Here is an 18,525-nt window from a genome sequence, read left to right as displayed (position 1 = left end):
TAAATAGTGAGTTTAAGAAGCCCAAATCTCAAGCCCGGTCTATGATGAAGCTTAAGGAGATTCAGCAAAGGGTCAACGAGTCCACGTGGGACTTTGATCAAAGATTGAAGTGTCTGATTCAGCAGGTTTAACATGAGGATTACAAATGATCAACATAGAGACTGGTACATTGCTTCGCTCCTACCTCATTTGAGATTAACCCTGTCGCAACAAAAAATAGGAACACAAGAAGAAGCCTTGGAGATCACCATGAGATTGGAGGCTTCACCAGTGCAAGATATGAATATGGGTGTACAGCAGATTCAGTCACAGCTAGCAAGCCTGCACATGGAGTTATTGAGCCTTAAGAGAGGAAAAGAGGTACAGCCCAAAGTGCACGTGGAAGTTTGGTACCTGAAGTGTAAAGTCCATGGTCATGATAAGGACCATTGTCCAGTCTACCATAATTACCTTATTAGGGATATAGATGCCGAGGAGGTTGAGCTAATGAATCAGCTCCCGAAATATATTCCCCCATGCAAAGTCATAACTAAGGTGCCTAATGACCTCGAAAACTCCAAATTCATGGTCTCTACACCACTGCTGCCAGAGAAGGTAGTGTTTTAGGGTGCGTTGTTGGCCTGCATTCTAATGCTCAAATTGGAGGATTGGGACTTAGGGGATCATGAGAAGTTCCCTCATCTTACACCAGCCATGTACCTATGCAAAGAATTTTTTAAGAACTATCAGGAGGCCCAGGATGAGGGAAAGGAGTTTCATTATGCCTGGTTTCTATTGTTAATAGAATTAGTAGCATGGAAGATGCTGGAGAACAACCAGTTTCCTCCTCAAGAACCAGACCTTCCAGAGGCAGCGAAGTTCACTTTGCTCTAGGCAGCGAAGGACCCTACGTGAGTCACGGAAACTAAGATATTATGGGTCCTAGTTGAGATGGATCTGCGCATGGTGATTAGCCAGTGGCCGATGCTGTCACCCACACTATATGACCAGTATGATCTCTATGCTAATTTCAAAGCCGACTTCCACAACTTGTATGTTTGTGCCAGAAGGGATCCCAAGAAGACATGGCACAAGTTTCCTTACCTGGTGGGTGAGGAAGATGTAGTAGAGATTGTAGGCAAATGGCCAGGAGAATGGCTTTACTTATCAAATCCGAGTGCAAGTATGAGTAAGGTTGTAGAGGATACCACATCATAGATAATAGTAGGAGAAGAACAGAAGGAAGCATAGAAGGCTACAACCTGTGAGAAAGTTGTGCAAAAAAAAGAGGCTGCTGCTAAAGAAAAGGAACCGTAACAAAGAATGAGAAGCCCAAGAAATAACAACGTCACAGGCCACCATCGACATTGAGGAGTCTGATACTCAACACAAACTGAACCAAGAAGGGTCAGATGAAAAAGAGAAAGGGGGTGTGGAGATGGAAACCCCCTGTAAGAAAAAGAACAAAGCAGACATCCATAGGGCTACGAAAGAAACAAAAGTCAGATAGATCCACCCATGTGACCCCATTAGTCCTTACTTAATGGGACTTGGATGAGATTGGCGATATGGTCCGGTATACCACGACACACTTATGGACCCATTTTCAAGACCAATACCAGCAAGCATTGGGAAATGTGTAGAAGGATCTGCATGAGCTGCAGATCCAAATAGGTCGATTACAAGCGAGCGTGGGTGAAGCAAGGGGGATACAAGTGAGACTACATCAAGTGAGCACAACATTTTTGGACATGGACAAAACCTTGGATCTTTATGTCATTCAGTGGTCAGATGGAGCCCTATGCATTGAGATAGAAGAGGCCAATGCCCAACTATCACAGATCAATAATATGGGCTTCAACCTCATGGAACTCCCTATCCAACCCTACATGAGCTGCACCAAGGAGTATCTGATGAGTTGAGGGTTAGGGAGCAGTACACACTACTGGTTATAAGTGAAGTGACAATGAAAAACCATAATATATTTAAAGAAAAGGCACAAGAAATTAAGGAAAAATAAGAAATCCCCGCGTGTAACCAACAATTAGAAGTAGTTATTACACAATCTTGCAATGACCAGCCAAAACTTAACATTTCAACTAAAGCATCCTATGCAGAAAAGGTCCAGAAGCTAGTCATGGCAGTCAAAGAGTCCAAGGATGAAACCAGCCAAGTCCAATTTGAATTACAACTACATATACCATAGCTTCAATTGAAGATGTAGCCTATGACTCCCCCAGAGGTTCGAGAGCAGCGCAGAGCTGCTATCAAAGAGGGCATGGCCACATTAGAAGAAGCAGTCAAGGGCTGCACAGAGTTGTTCAAGAAGGCCATGGAGTTATGGAAATCACTGCAAGAGTACCCCACTCTGCAGAATACTGGCATGGACCTTAGAGAAAAACAACATCAGCTCAATGAGATCTGATCGATTACATGAACATCGGCACCAGTATAGTGTTCACGAGATTGCGGGAAAGAAAAAGGATCCAGAATGAAATTAATGAGTTGTGCCAAAAAGAGGTCATTCTTACTGCATGAACTCAACCTTGGACAGAGGAGGCTTGCCAGCTAACTCTATCAGTACAAAGAAAAATTAAGGGCACGCAGCAGACTCAGAGGACCATGAGCCTCGTGGTGGAAGGCCCAACTATAGAGAAATTGGTCGAAGAAGTGTAGCAGGCTGCTACACAGGGAACAACTAATTTGTAGGTTTTGACATTGGAGTCCTGCAAACTCCAAGTGAAGATTGAAGTGCCAACCTAGTGACTATAAGATGAGTCATGAAATTGTGTTGGGTCCTGTCGGGATGGGATCCCTGGGGTTAAATTTTGGTATTTAACTTTTGTATAAATGTAAAGTCTATGATTTGTGGAAGTGGAGTGTGAAGATAATAAGAGTCAAAGGGGCTTTAGTCCCTTAGGTTGTTAGGAGATAAGAAGCTTTTATTCCCTCCTAGTAAAGCAAATGATATAAATAGAAGGGTCGTAACTAGTCTAGAGAAGTAACTAAGAATAGAAGATCATTGTTTGGGCAAGTAAGCTAAGGTAGGAAAGCATGTTTTTTGTACTTAGGTGAAGGGGAAGGCTCCTGCAGCTGAGTTCACAGAGACCTTGGTAAGTCTGCAGGTCGAGTGTGCGGGCCCCTGTAGCTGAGTGCATAGGGAAGAAGATTTTGTACTTTGAAAGAATACATCTAATAAAGACAATTTTGATTCATAAATGGTGCATCTACTTATCTGTATTTACTTCTGCAGTTTCTATGTTTTCGCTCTGTATTTGGAATTACATGAATAAATGTTTATCTAATGTGTGAAAGTAGTAGATCAGTATAATTTACACATGTTATGAATGTTTGATGATCTTTGCGAAGGTATAATTTTTGTTTATAATAATTACTGTAATTATCTGTTGCGGAAGGGTTAGGGTTCGCGAAGACAGAACTAAGCCCTAGAAGTCGCGGGAACCCATCACACAAACCTCTGGATGTAGAAACTTGGTTCTTTCATCCCCCAATACTACTTTGGGTGAGACTGCAGCCTGTGCTACGCAGGTTGTTGCTGAAAGGGCCAGCAATTACGGTTTTGTTGGTTGGCGCAACTAACTTTGAACCTGGGTCAGGGCCCATTAAGCCAACACTTCCCAAGGGTGCAATAGAGGAGTGAGATACATGAAAAGGGTGTACATTGGGGAGGTACACCAAAGCCACCTTGCCTGATAAGGGAAGTCAAGCACAAGTGATCCTTGAAAGAGTTCACTCAGATGTGTTTGGACCATTCTCGACAGCCTCCATAACTGCATAGGTATTATGTAATATTTGTAGATGATTTCTCACATAAGTGTGGAATTTTCTTAATGTAGAAGAAAGATCAAACATTCTCTAATTTTTTTTAATTTAAAGCACTTGTTGAGAAAGACACTAGTAGGAAAGTGAAGGCTCTTATGAGCGACAACGGTGGAGAATATGTCGAATGAATTCAAGAACTTTGATGCATCAGAAGTCATTTGATGGGAGTTCATAGAACCCCATAACCCATTGTTGGATAGGTAAATCCCCTCTGCGGACAGAGGCGATCCCACTAGCCTAAAACAAAACTAGCCACAATCAAACCACGCTGCCACGCAAGTTCCTAGTTATGCATTAAAGGTGAATTAAGAAGACCAACCTGGAATCCAACGCTATGGTTGAAGCAGAGTTGATATTCCCTCTCCCTCGCTCCAGCAGATCATAAACAGACACCTGCACATGCAAAGGAAGAGACAGATACCAACATAAAATATACCAAGGCACAACTATATTTTAGTCAGAAAGGAAATAAATCAACACATCACCATAATAGACAATGAGATTGGAACTATAATAGCAGTCGCTCATTAACTAATAATAAACAGGAAAAGTTACAACCAAGGTTCTGACGTTGAACCTCTCCTGGCTGGGCGAGCAACTATATGTGTCTTGCAATGTATCTCCTCTCCGGCAGCATAACCTCTCTAGCATTCACTAGCATTCCTCCAAGAACTCAAGAACTCAACATCTAGCACTCCATGACTAGCTTGTCAAATGCATAAGGACAAGCTTATATAGATGAAGAAGGGAGGAGGATACGATGAACCGTGACACCTATTGTGGATTAACATTATCCCCAAAAGCCATTAAAGATGGAGATAGGATAGAACTCGACATAAGACTGATTTTTTATCCTCAAAAAGCTCCATGTAATGAAGGAAACAACAGTTGGGCGTGTGTTAAGGCAAAAAGCATGACCAAACTTGGTTGGCGTGACTGTTGCTCTAAGACAGAGCGCCAATGGTCGCGCCCTTTTTTGAGGATCTCCATGATTGGCGCGGGTAAGACACGGTGGACTTGCGCCAATGGAAAAAGAGCACTTTTCAGGGATAATCTGTAGAAGGTGTCTTCAGGGAACATGAAGTACATACTCAGGGGAACATAATGCAAGTGTTTTTAGACTTTGTCACTTCTTATAACTCCCGGGATGAGTCCTCCAAAGTACAACAAGAGGAGTAACAGGGATGGTGACAAATTACTGTGTAACAGATGCCCCCTAAAGCATGAGGTCCGAGAGGTGGAGAGGGGTGAAATGCTTTACAAGAACACACAAGAACACATATAGTTGCTGCCGCCGAGGATCTGTGTTAAGAGACATGACTGATAGTTCAATTACATAATGTACTTGGTATGGTCGCAGCCATCCATAAGAGAGTACATAAATAATCTAGATCCATAGTATGGACGCAGCCATCTGGTTAGGATTAATGAATTGACTCAGGTATGGTCGCAACCATCCAGTGAATGAGTCAAGTATCAAGAATCACGCCTGGATTACAACAGACACAATCCAGGGTCTTGCGCTCCATCTCGACCCGAACAAGAGTACAAGTTCAAGCATGTGAATATATGAGCTGAAGTCGAACATGCATGAACATCGTCCGATTACCAGTCAATAGTGGAAACTGTTAACAGACGCGAGAGGTACCATCAATAATGACAATGGCCCTCAAGGTACTATAGGTACAATCTACGGCGTGTGAATCAATGATCTGAAGTCGAACACCCGTAGAATCATTCGATCGGAGGCCAATTATGAAAACCTCACGTTGAACACGAAGAACCTGCCATTGAGGCATGCAGGCTCCAAGGCACCGGAAAGGAGTCTCTAGATCAACTTCCTGGATAATGAGTTGAAGTCGACAGGAAGTGACCTTGATTAAAGGTGGGCCATAATGTTTCCCACATCATTGACACGAGACAGAGAAATAATGTTGTGAATCAAGATTGTGTGAACTATCAGAGGGAGGTTGTTTCTTTGCAGAGGTCAACTTCTCTTGAACATATCGGTGGAACATTAATGGAATCGGCAGTATTTGACATCAATGTATCAAAGGTCATGATGATGAGGCGATGAGTGGATGAGAGGTCAAATAAGGTACCCAAGTCCATGGAAGCAAGTGAAAGATACGAGATGAGATATCCCCACCTCGGACACGAAAGCAGAAAAGTGCCATGTTCAAGAGCGACATACTGCCGTCACGGTAATAATTATGGTTCTAAAATTTTCTTTTCCCCCCGCCATTTCTGGCGAGTACCCCAGTTATTTTTAACAAGCTTGATGGGGATAGCATATGCTTGTGTTGTGACAAAATCCGATGTCATTAAGTTTTAACGAGTCTGACAAAGGAAGAACTCGGCGTCTTTTCATGTTTAGAGAGTTTGAAAAGACAGCAGAAAAGGAAACTCCAGGGATGTCCTTTTTCGTAAAGTTGTGTCTCTTGGGCCCGAAAAAGTATAAAATAATACCCGAAAGAACCGCCCGATCATTATAATCGAGGAGTACTTTTCATAATTAGTGATTTCGACCTGAAAAAGTAAAAAAGTGGTCAAAACCACATCGTTTCGTAACCATTAACGAGTTTGAAATGACAAAAACCCGGTAATCTTTTTATGTTTTAACGGTCGACAAAAAGAACTTAAAACGACTGCCCCTTATTAACATTTAACGAGTCAAGAGGAGCGACTCGGCAATCTTTTCCTCTTTAAATGGTCAGAAAAGAGCTGAAAATAGACCTTCATTTTTATTTTCTTTAACGAGTCAAAAGGGAAAAATACTCGGCAATCTTTTCATATTTTACGAGTCAGAAAAGAGCGTAAAGGCGACTCGTCCTGAAGGAACGAGTGGTATAAAGGGTAGCAACTGGTTCCGGTAATGGTGGAACTCGCTCGAAACATGTAAAGGTTAAGAGGCTGGCTAATAAAACCACTCATCACTGCAGTTCCTCAGGAAAGGATAAACAACCAGGTGAAAGCATATGATCGGCCAAAGAGATGGTGGCGATGGAATGAAACAACCAAGGCTCATCTAGCAAAATTTAGTAGATAAAAGGCAATCACGGGATGTAAATCAGGTATGGGTTCATTTTTACACAAGCTTGAACCATGGAGAACTTTGCTTGGATTCAGTTTCATGTTTACACAAGCTTGAAACGAAAAACTATGCTTATTAAATTTTTGCATGCCCCCAGCATGATAATGCAAATCAAGGTACATGCCCCCCAAGCTTCATGGCATTCACGGAGTGGATGGAATGAAGGTTTACTTGGAAAGACTCGATTTTGAAGGAGGATGCACGCCCCCCCCGGGCCTCAGTCACGCGCCCGGGTCAGCTGCTGTCATCAGAATGACGGAGTGGATGTTGGGGCATTTCCTGTGGAAATAAGACCATTTAGGAATGGTAGATGACTATATGTGAAGTGTGAACCGGGGAATGAAAGTTGGTCTACGACCTTGATCGTCCTTCCTTCATGCGGAAAACACATCACTCTGAAGAGTGAGGACACAATTGCACGTATGCGATAAATATAGTCTCGTCCAAGGAGTAAATTGTAATCTAACGGACCTTGGACTACCATCACGCCCATTTGAACAGTCTTCCCTTCTAATGTGATAGGTACATTGGGAAGAATTCCTAAAGGTCGAGTTGTTTCTCGATGGAAACCTGTAAGGTTTCTCATCTCAGGCAGAAGCAGTGGGGAACCAAGTGCTTCCCAAGCTGTTGAAGAAAGGATACTCACAGGAGATCCCTCATCAATAATTGTACCGGCCATAACCATGCGGTAGACTTGGACTATAATTCGAAATGGTATGGAGGCTGGTAACCGAGGATTGCCTAGTTGATCCCAATTGAAGGAAACAACTAGGTTGCTTGGAGGTGGGACTGGATAGACAGCCGGATATGATTCTGATGGACTTTCTTCCTGGTACGAAGGAATGAGAGGGATGCTCACTTGATCATTAGAGTCTATGTTGATGAATAGAATTTGGACGGTGGGGTCTTCATTCTTTGCAGTGATAACATCATCTGAGGAGGGAACTTCTGAAGGCAAAACCGGGTCACTTGTAAGCTGGACCTTTTGACTTTTGTCTGGTTTGGATTCAGATGTAAGATCATCTAAGGATGGAACTTCTGAAGGAAAAACCGGGTCACTTGTAAGCTGGACCTTTTGACTTTTGTCTGGTTTGGATTCAGATGTAAGATCATCTAAGGATGGAACTTCTGAAGGCAAAACCGGGTCACTTGTAAGCTGGACCTTTTGAAAGACCGGGTCAACTGTAATCTGGAACTTTGGACTTTCGTTTGGTTTGGACTCAGGTGGTTCATCCTTGATGATAAAGTGGTGCATAGATGATGAATGTAAATCAACACTCGTTCCGACCAGGGACTGGTCTGGAACAGGCGGAGCACAGCTAGGTTTGGGAAGAGAAGGCTGGAGTAAAGAGGAATCATGCTTGATCACTTGGTCAGTGGAGAGATGATCTGCAGTTGCAAAAAGACGCTGATATCCAGCGGGTAGCTGGGGTAAGGGAGCTGACAGACTTTCCAAAAGACGGGAGGCTTCATCCATAAGTGGACAAAGGCGAAGGAGATGATTACCTTCACAAAGTCGACAAGGGAAACGAACCTTCCCTTTTCTCTTACCAACTAGTAAGGTATCGTCGATCTGCGACGACAAGGGGTGAGTCGGGTCACGGGACCATATATCTAGGATCCTGGGAATACCAGGACAATCAGAAAGAAAATGGTCCTCCTTGCATAATCGACAAGGAGACTTAGCCTTCCGCGGAGGAGCAGAAGGTGGTTCCACTTCAGATATTTTCGTGGTAGATACGACCTTTCCCTTAGGAGACTTCTTCTTTTTGGTCTTCTTCTTCTTCTTCTTAGCCACCTGGTTACTGAAATCCAAGGTGTCACCAGGCGAAGTAGAAGATGAGGACGCAGCAATGGGCAAAGAAGGGAAGGGGTCCACCTTAGAATCAACATGGTGTTGTTCGGGTGGAGGTGGTGGTGGGGGAACAGGAGTTATCACACTCGGGACCACCGAGTTTGAAAAAAATCATACGGGTAAACCAATGGTCAACCCAGGCAAAGACAATGTTGCGATATACTGAACACCGACATTTCCAACATAAGGAAATGGACGAGGGTTCCCATCAGGAGGAACACCTTGGCCGGTGGGCGCCGGGAAGGCTGCCATTGAACGAGAAATAATCCTACTCAAGCTAACGCAAACAAAATCTAATCGGGTAGATGTTATCGTGGCCAATAAATTTTAAGACACTGAACTTAACCTTTTCATTTTTTAAGAGTCGAGAAAAGGATAAAAGATGACTCTAGTCTCCTTCGAATATTTAATGAGCACGAAGTGACAAGACGCTCACAGGCACCTTTTCTTTTAGGGAGTCCGAAAAGGATCAAAAGTGACTACTCTGGAGACTCTAGGTAAAAGGTTTACCAAACAATCCGTAAAACTGCTTATACACCTTGGAAATCAGATGAAAACCAAGGACTTCCCGTACTGCAGTCAATCTTCCCGAATGCTGTGTTCAGTGCATTACGGCTTGTAAGGCGGCAGACTTGGCTTCCTATGGATAAAGGATAATAGCCTAGTGGGGTCTCCCGTATATACGCGACGGTACGTGGGAGCTCAGTCCGTATTGGCACCTATCGTTTCACCGTGGAGGAATCACCCAACCACTCGACGATAAACTACCAGGTTTAAATACGCCGGAACACGTCTCTAACCTAGACCTCTAGAGTATTTGCATTATGTTCCAATGCGTTGTTATGTTCATTGAGTTTATTTTAAAGTTTATCTTCGATTATGTTTCAGTTTTTTGGTCCTACCGTATGTGATATCTCAAAAACTTCTTAAATGCAAACTATATGCCAAAATTATATCATTTGATTCGATGAATTCTATCTACAGGAGGGTTGAGATCTTTACACAAACGAAATGATCACTCAACAAACAACAAAGATCCTAATGCAGCTAATAACAAGAAATGAAATTTTTTCTTTTTCTTTTTAATAGCAACAAATAACAATAAATGCTAACTAATATGATGCAAAAGATATTTTGTTTTTCTTTCCTTTAAGATGGCATGATGCATTTAAACAAATCTTAAGAGATATACACAATCCAAGTTCACTCAATGAAATAGAACCAACTCTGAAACACCAAAATGAACTATGTAAGCAAGGAAAAACACAAAGACTTTCAATGAACCATGTAATCTAAGTTCAAATGAAGTCAAGTAAAATCCAAGGAGGCTAGAAGTGAATCACTCAGAGTATAGAAGACCAAGCTTTGACAAATCACTGGATAGGTGCAAGACACAACCAACAAGTTGACTGGATAATCAAGAGACCGAAACTTCCCACAGAAGGCTAGACATGCAAAGTCACTAGATGTCCTAGGGCTGAGACGAAAATCAATAGAAATAAGCAAACAACTGAAGGATAAAGGCTAAAACCAGTCAAATAGAGGTTCAACACACTTCCAGAGGCCGAAAGAGATATAAAAAAAAGCGGAAAGAGCTTTCCACCCATACACAGGCAAAATTTACTGGGCTGGCGCGACTGTCAGCTAGCAACTTGCTCTACCACAGGATTGGCGCGAGTTGCTTTTGAGCAACATGCGCCAACTGGCGCGACTGTCAGAGTAATGACCGCGCCAATCAAGCTTGCCGGCTAGAAAAATAAATAATACGACCTCAGGTCGGGTTGACAGTGCTCAGATGCGTCAAACAGTAAAGAATAAACTCGAAACTGACCCAGGAAGCTCATTCACTCAAGCAAGCAGAAGAAAATTAACATTCAAGACAAACTCCAAATAGCTTCTCCCCAGTGGAGTCGCCAAATTGTTGGATAGGTAAATCCCCTCTGCAGACAGAGGCGATCCCACTAGCCTAAAACAGAACTAACCACAATCAAACCACGCTGCCACGCAAGTTCCTAGTTATGCATTAAAGGTGAATTAAGAAGACCAACTTGGAATCCAACGCTATGGTTGAAGCAGAGTTGATATTCCCGCTCCCTCGCTCCAACAGATCATAAACAGACACCTGCACATGCAAAGGAAGAGACAGATACCAACATAAAATCTACCAAGGCACAACTATATTTCAGTCAGAAAGGAAATAAGTCAACACATCACCATAATAGACAATCAGATTGGAACTATAATAGCATTCGCTCATTAATTAATAATAAACAGGAAAAGTTACAACCAAGGTTCTGACGTTGAACCTCTCCTGGCTGGGCGAGCAACTATATGTGTCTTGCAATGTATCTCCTCTCCGGCAGCATAACCTCTCTAGCATTCACTAGCATTCCTCCAAGAACTCAAGAACTCAACATCTAGCACTCCATGACTAGCTTGTCAAATGCATAAGGACAAGCTTATATAAATGAAGAAGGGAGGAGGATACGATGAACCGGGACACCTATTGTGGATTAACATTATCCCCAAAAGCCATTAAAGATGGAGATAGGATAGAACTCGACATAAGACTGATTTTTTATCCTCAAAAAGCTCCATGTAATGAAGGAAACAACAGTCGGGCGTGTGTTAAGGCAAAAAGCATGACCAAACTTGGTTGGCGCGACTGTTGCTCTAAGACAGAGCGCCAATGGTCGCGCCCTTTTTTGAGGATCTCCATGATTGGCGCGGGTAAGACACGGTGGACCTGCGCCAATGGAAAAAGAGCACTTTTCAGGGATAATCTGTAGAAGGTGTCTTCAGGGAACATGAAGTACATACTCAGGGGAACATAATGCAAGTGTTTTTAGACTTTGTCACTTCTTATAACTCCCGGGATGAGTCCTCCAAAGTACAACAAGAGGAGTAACAGGGATGGTGACAAATTACTGTGTAACACCCATAGTAGAATGGGGTGGATGAAAGGAAGAACAAAAGTATTGTGGGAGGAGCATGGGTGATGTTACATGATCAGGGCCTACCATTGCACTTGTGGGCTTAAGCATGCAACACAACTGTATATGTGCATAACGAGATTCCTCATTGGATTCTCGGGATGAGTACACCAGAAGAACTTTTTTCAGGTAAGAAACCATATGTGGTACACTTGAGTATCTTTGGTTCATATATTTACTTTCATGTTACCAAGGATGCAAGGAAAAGGCTAGAACTAACAACTGAGTTGGGCATATTTGTGGGGTAAACTGATACACCTCACAACTATCGGGTGTACCTGTCATCACATAAGATGATAATCATTTGTAGAGATGTGAATTTCAATGAAGAGAAGGCCATGAGATGTTCCCTTGAGAGGGAACTCTAGTTACATGCATATGGAGAGCTTTAAGCTCCAAAGGAAGAACCTCAAGATGATGTGGAGCAGTGACATGAAGAGGAGTAGAGATTGGATGCACCCACTCATGCAGAAACTTGCATAGATGGAAGGAAGCACAGTAGAGAAGCTGACAGATTGATGCATGCCGCTAGAGAAAATGTGGGAGCAACCACATCACAGCACAAACAGAGGAGGTCACCAAATTAGTACATTGGCTACATGGCTTTGATGAGAGAGAGTGTATAGGTTGAGCCATTCTCATTCGAATAAGCAGTGTAGCAACCAGTATGGGTTGATGCCATGGTAGAGAAGTATGACTCGATTATAGAAAAAGTGTTTGGGAAGTGGTCCCAAGACCCGTAAATAAGTCATTGGTGAGTTCCATATGGCTTTACAAGGTAAAGCAAGTAGCAGATGGGACTGTCGAGAAACACAAGGCCATATTTGTGGCCAAAGGGTTATCTTAGGTGGAGGAATTGATTACAAGGAGGCCTTTTGTCTAGTAGAAATGTAGTCTTCAATCAAATCTATTCTATCACTTTCAGCACAGATGGGATGGAAGATATATCATATGGATATGAAGACAGCATTCCTTGATGGAGTGATTGAGGAGGAGGTGTACATTGAGTAGCTAGAATGATTTTAGACCTTCAATGAAGAGTCACATGTGTGATACTCAAGTGAGTGTTGTATGGAATGAAACAAGCGCCCTGTGCTTGGTACACCAAGATTGATAGCTATTTCACCAGGTTGGGCTTCACCAAAATTGAAGTAGATGAAAACCTTTACCATATTGTAGCTGAAGGTAAATGATTGATTATAGTATTATATATTATTGATTTAATTATAAAAGGGGATGTGAAGCTAGTAAAATCTTGCAAAGATGATCTTGCAAGGGAATTTGAGATGAAGGACATGGGGCTTATGCATTATTTCCTTGGAATGGACATATGGAAAGGAGATGGGGAATTGTTTGTCTCTTAGGGAAAGTATACCAACATGGTATTGAAGAAGTTCCACATGGAGAGAAATAAACCCATGGATACTCCTCTAGCAGGGAATTGGAGGAAGAAAGATACTACTTCAGGTGAAGTAGTGGATGCTACTATTTATAGGAATCTTGTGGCTTTACTTTTATATTTGGTGAACACATGACTAGACATATTTTTTGTAGTTAACCATCTTATTCAATCAATGGTTGAGCCAACCAAACTCTATTGGAAGGCAGCTAAAAATGTGTTGAGATACCTTAGAAGTACCACTCAGTTTGGTATTTGGTATAGACGGACAGAGGGAGTGAAGCTTAAAGGCTTCAAAAATGTAGATTGGGAAGGGAGTCCATCAGACAGGAAGAGGACATCAAGGGGAATCTTTAGTATTGAGTCAGCAGCAGTTTCTTGGTACAGAAGGAAGCAAAGATCAATTGCACTCAATTTTGCAAAAGCAAAGTACATGGTTGCTAGTTAATCATCTTGTGAGGCTATCTGGGTGAGGAAGATCCTTGTTGGGTTATTTGGTTAGCACATGGATCCAACGGAGATTTACTGTGACAATCATAGTTGTATCAAACTTTCTGAGAATCCAGCTTTTCATGATCGGTCCAAGAATATTGACATTTGGTATCACCATCTACGAGATTGTGTGGAGAAGAGAATCATGTTGTTGGAGTACATTCCTACATAGGAACAACATGCAGACATCTTGACTAAGGCACTATCAAAATGCAAATTGAGCTCCATAAAGGAAATATTGGGGTATATGATAATCCCTTTCTTGTTGAGAGGGAGTGTTGAAAATGCAACAAGAAAAACATAATTTAATTTTGTCCTTGAATTAAATTAGGAATAAAATTGTAACTAATTTAATTTTAGTTATTTGGCTCAATTAATTTGAGTTGAGGGTCTAAATTGAGTCATGTAGAGTGTCTCTTACTTTATAGGATCCCTGGTTGAGTTTATTTTGATTTTTAATTAATTAATTTAGTTTAACTAAGTTAAAGTCAGTTAAACTAGTTCCAACTGATGGAGGAAATAGTAGGAGGTCATACAGTGGGGTGTTGCTTCATGTGTTCAACCAGTTAACTGATGATTCACTCATAAATAACTAACACATGTCAGATTTGAGAGTTGCCCAATTGAGACTGGAGTTCAAGGGAAGTGTACTATCAGTTTTATAATCATGTGAATTGTACAAGTGGTGCGTGAAGTCAGAGGAAGGCCTATGAGGATTGCACAATTCTAATTGAGGAATTTTGCTAATTAATAGGGGTTATTTCCCAAGGAAGAGATGCAAGGAAATAGGGACATGGGAAAACAAAAATTTGGTTAATTATTAGCCTGGGCTTGTCTAGGAAGTTGTGAGATAGATAGAGATGGTGCAGAGGTTACTCAGGCTTGAGCCAAGCATTGTAATCTTATGATATTTTCTAACTAATGCAATATACAGATGGAAAGGGTTTTTAGCTATGGCTTTCCCCAAGAAATAATTGTGAAATGTGTTGATTGAATTATTTCTCTTTTATGCTGTGTGATTTCTATATTGATTAATTGTTTTCGCTGATGAGTAGAGTAGATTCAAGTCTTTTGTTTTAGAAAATTACATAAGTAGTTTGAATCTGCAAGGAATTTCTACAGTGGATGGATCTCACCCATTATCACTTGATGATAGAATGGGTGTGATCATTTCCTTATATATCAAGTGGTATATATTCTATTGATTAGAAAACATGATGGTTCTAATCCTTTATAAGTATGTAGATCTCACCTATTTTCATTAGATAGAGGGTGGTAGCTTAAGATCCCCTATGATTTCAAATTCTTCCTCTTTAGATTCAAGATTTTTTAACTGGTGGAGATAGGCATAAATGAGCTGAGATGAGATATGACATGATGACGATGATGACGATGATGATTGAGTTGATCTAGGGTGGTAGCCAAAGCTCCCTATGATGATTCTTCTTCTTCTATTGGATCGATATTGTTCAACTGATGATAAAATGAAATTGAGATAAGATGTGATGATATTGATATTTTGTTGATATAGTTGAGATGGAAGTCATGTGATTTTACCTAGAGATTAGTAGGGTTTGGAGAATCGATATCCCCTACCATTGATTGTGAACTATTCTTCTTCTATGAGATGAGACTAGATATGATAATGATGTAGTTTCTTGCCTTCTTATATTGAGTCATGTCATATGAGATGAGAACTTATAAGTTAGATGGAAATTCCTCCATAGTTGAGAGGGAGTGTTAAATTTGGGTAGCTTTAGGATGAATTCCATGGAAACCCTAAGACCCCATATAAAGTCCATATTTCCCTAAAGGAAATTCAATTTGATCAAAGATATAAATTATGTACTAATGGTTGGGGCACTTGATTTATTATACAAATTTTCACAATAAATTATTAAAAAAAATAAAAAATTGTTCTCCCTCCAAAATCTCAAAGTTGGCCTCACTCAAGAGTTTCATTTGGGCAATCGTAAAGTCTTATAAAAGGAAATTATTGAATGAAAAGGTACATGGCCGGTTGATTATTCTTTCAGATTCAAATTCTATGTAGGATCAACGTACTTTATATATTTCTGAAGTTTTTTGGTTCATGTTACTTTTTTTAAGCTCACGTCTATGGAGATTCACATTTCTTATGGACGATCATATCTTAATTCTTGTGACTCACAATAACTGTAATCCATAATTTCTTTTGTGACTCAGACATGTCTCGAATTCAATCCCGAGAGGTTCTCATAAAATTCCTTTGGTTCGCATTACATCTTTTGTGGTCGTTTACATTTATCTGTGGCTTGCATTTGCTAAAACTATATCTTTTATAATAACTTGCATAGTTAGGTGACTCTAGCTCACTATACTCTATAGTAATTTCTATTGATTGTTTTCTTTCTTGGCTCACATTTCACTTTGATATATGACATTGTTTTTTTGTGGCATCTTTTTGTTATGAGGCTCAAACATATATACCTGTAACATAACTTTGATATATTTATTTGCTTTGTTTTGGAAACTCTTTGTTATGTGGCTCAAATGCATATATATACATCACTCCATCAAGTGGCATCATTTTATAACATCAAAGAAGGTTTCATTCTCTTTGGTTTCCGCTTCACTATCACAATGAACTAGATCTATATAAAGTGGGATGGTATTGTCTTTGATAGCTATGGGATAACAATGACAATAATGAATGGAATGGAAGTGTTCTAATATGACAGTGTTCTATGTTCCAACAAGGAGATAGCTTTGATAATCAAAATAACAGTGATCATTAATGATGACAGTGAGATGTGACCTAGTTGGAAATTGTTCTTGTCATACTAGACATGACAGTGACATAGACAATCATATCTAAATTTGTAACAGTAAGATTGTGATAGTTTCCTTAACTCAGTGTCATGAGCTTCATGTGATTTCGCATTTTGATGACTTCCATGATACTTGATGATAGTAGCTATGCTCTTATGATATTTTCTTTGAGTATGATATTTGATGACATAAGAGGGATCTTGATATATCAATATGTCAGAAGTAGGGTTGCATGGCAGCTCATGTGACTTTTATATTATTGGATTGATGTAGTTTGACATATGAGAATCATGAATTATTCTTGGATGACCCTAGAAGGCCTAATATGTTTTAAATATCTTTCTACTTTTTATATCAGCTAAACAATTGATGAATATCGAATGAAGTAGAGGAGTTGAATTTTGAGTTTTCTCCCTTATGGGGTTTTTCCATAATCTCTGACCAAATCCTGGTGTCTCTGTTGTGCATGTTTTTTTTTGGTTGATATTCTATATTAAGCTGTAATGCTAATGTTATTATTCATTCTACAAAATTGTTGATGATTTTGTGATATAATGGGGTGAATTCAATTTGTAAATATTTAAAAGATTATAATGCAATTATCTAAAGCAAAGAATAATATATCCCTAAAAAAATTAACAAGAAATACCTACCCATATATGCTAGGTTCAATATAAATGCACTTAATATTCATTACAGTAATGATACTTCAATAATTCATGAGAATCATGATGAATCTGCCCCATAAAACTATAGACAGGTGTCAATTAAGCATAACAAATATGATAGAAACATGATATTAATCATGAATCAACTATTCTTCTTGAGGCAAATGGAAAAACTCTCAAGTGATTACACACATTTGAGAGCTATTGGGGTCTAAGTATAGAGAAATAGGTCCACAATAGAGTTCATTTGCTCATTTTCTATTTGAGAGCTTAACCAATGGAGAAAAACCCCCTACCCCCCAAACATTCATATCAATATTCTGGATTTTACAGGGTATCATTCAACATTATGCTTCCACTAGGTATATTTGTTATCCCTCCTTGTCATTTTGGTAGTTTCTTTTTAAATTTCATGGTGATTTGACCCTTAACAAACCCCTGTTTATGGTCAAGAGAACTCTCTCTCAACCATGCATAATAGGAGTGACTAGGATGAAATAGGTTTCTCTAAGAAGAAAATCCTAAAGATAATGGTTTCCCTTTGGGAGAAGCCTTAGGTTCGATGGCCTTGCTAACCTTCAAATCTACAAAAACTAACTTTTTTTGCAAAATGGGTTGTCTTGATAAGGGTTGTATTGGCTCATGTGTTTATTTCAGGTTGACAATTAAGATGACCAAATGGAAATAACAAGAGCAATAGGAGAATGATATTAGATCTCTACCTCACCCTCTCACCATTTCTACTCTCACGAACTGTGGTCTCCTAAATTTTTTCAAGACCTAGAATATGAAGGGGAAAATGGTGCTCCTCTAACATTTGATAGAAATGTGGTAGCCCCAAGAAGACCAATTTATGCTGAAATGAGAAACATTACATTTTGATTTTAATGACATATACTTCATCATCAGTTTATCAAGGCAAGGGGACCTGGTAGCAGTGATAAAATGGAAGAGCACAAGAGAGGAAAGTGTTGAAGAGTATGTAACTTGATACTATGAACATGGGGAATGCAAAGTGAGTAGTAGGATACCCATTCAAGAGGTGGCATACCTTACTCTTCCTATAATTATTTTTATAATTACTCGAGTAGCAGGGTCCATAAAGGGTCACTTGGCCTATAGGTATCAAATGGATATAGCTGTGAGATGTGTAGCACTGGTAGTGTTCAACTGGTATAAAGGTTAGTTGGCCAATATGAAGGACCAACTCACCCTGATGTAGAACAAGGAAGCATAAGTAGTTTTTCTCCATTAGTATTTGGGTTTCATTTTACCTACAACACCTTTCCCCTACCCCTCATATCCATGCATGATGAGGTGGACAAAGCTAATAAGGAGACTTGAAGGAGGCCATGCACAACAATTTTTTAACCAAGGGTTCTTTCTTTGGT

Source organism: Pinus tabuliformis, chromosome 7 (assembly GCF_031772625.1).
Source record: "Pinus tabuliformis cultivar Carrire ecotype Pingquan chromosome 7, CPIR1, whole genome shotgun sequence".
In the NCBI taxonomy this organism is placed as follows: domain Eukaryota; kingdom Viridiplantae; phylum Streptophyta; class Pinopsida; order Pinales; family Pinaceae; genus Pinus; species Pinus tabuliformis.
This window is presented reverse-complemented; position numbering follows the sequence as displayed.